The sequence below is a fragment of the Solanum pennellii genome, chromosome 4 (genome assembly GCF_001406875.1).
Source record: "Solanum pennellii chromosome 4, SPENNV200".
Classification (NCBI taxonomy): Eukaryota; Viridiplantae; Streptophyta; class Magnoliopsida; order Solanales; family Solanaceae; genus Solanum; species Solanum pennellii.
The window spans coordinates 12720311-12721956 of NC_028640.1; positions in this window are offsets into that span (position 1 = coordinate 12720311).

A 1646-nucleotide genomic window follows, 5' to 3' on the forward strand; every position below is an offset into this window, starting at 1 on the left:
CGTCGGGCGTGGCATGACATCCACCGCCCTAAAGCAGCACGCACGGTCGGACTACGTCGGGCGATGCATGACATTACTGCCTTTGGACAGCACATACGGTCGAACGACGTCGGGCGAGGCATGTCATCATCGCCTTTGGGCAGCACACACGGTCGAACGACGTCGTGCATGGCATGCCATCATATCCCTTGGACGGTAAACACGGTCGAACAACGTATGGCGTGACATGCCATCATGGCCTTTGGACAGCACACACGGTCGAACAACGTCGGGCGTGGCATGCCATCATCGCCTTCGGGCAGCACACGCGGTCGAACGTCGTCGGGCGTGGCATGACATCACCGTCTTTGGACAACACACATTATCGAACGACATCGGACGTGAAATGCCATCACCGCCTTTGGACAGCACACACGGTCGGCAACATCGAGCGTGGCTTTCAATCATCGCCCTTGGACTGCACGCATGGTCGGACGACGTTGGGAGTGGCATGACATCACCGCCCTAGGACAGCACAGACGGTCGGCAACGTCGGGCGTGGCATGACATCACCACCCTTGGACAGTACACACGGTCGAACGACGTCGGGCGTGACATGCCATCACAGCCTTTGGACAGCACACGCGGTCGAACTATATCGGGCGTGGCATGACATCACCGCTTTTGGACAGCGCACACGGTCGAACGACATCGGGCGTGGCATGCAATCATCGCCTTTAGGCAGCACACACGGTCGAACGACGTTGGGCGTGGCATGCCATCATTGCCCTTGGACGGTAAACACGGTCGAACGACATAGGGAGTGGCATGCCATCATCGCCTTTGGGCAGCACAAACGGTCAAACGACGTCGGGCGTGGCATGACATCACGGCCCTTGGAATGCACGCACGGTCGGACGACGTCGGGCGTGGTATGACATCAGCGCCCTTGGATAGAACACACGATCGGACGACGTCGGGCATGGCTAGACATCACCGCCCTTGGACAGCACACACGGTCGAACGACGTCGGGTGTGGCATGCCATCATAGCCCTTGGACGGTAAACACGGTCGAACGACGTCAGGCGGTCACCGCCTTTGGACAGCACACACGGTCGAACGACGTCGGCCGTTGCTTGACATCACCGCCCTTGGACTTCACGCACGGTCGGACGACGTCGGGCATGGCATTCCATCATCGCCTTTGGGCAGAGCACACACGGTCGAACGACGTCGGGCGTGGCATGCCATCATCGCCTTTGGGCAGCACACACGGTCGAACGACGTCGGGCGTGGCATGACATCACCGCCTTTGGACAGCACACACGGTCGAACGACGTCGGGCGTGGCATGACATCACCGCCTTTGGACAGCACACACGGTCGAACGACGTCGGGCGTGGCATGACATCACCGCCTTTGGACAGCACACACGGTCGAACGACGTCGGGCGTGGCATGCCATCACCGCCTTTGGACAGCACACACGGTCGAACGACGTCGGGCGTGGCATGACATCACCGCCTTTGGACAGCACACACGGTCGAACGACGTCGGGCGTGGCATGACATCACCGCCTTTGGACAGCACACACGGTCGAACAACGTCGGGCGCTGCATGACATCACCGTCCTTGGACTGCACGCACAGTCGGAGGACGTCGGGCATG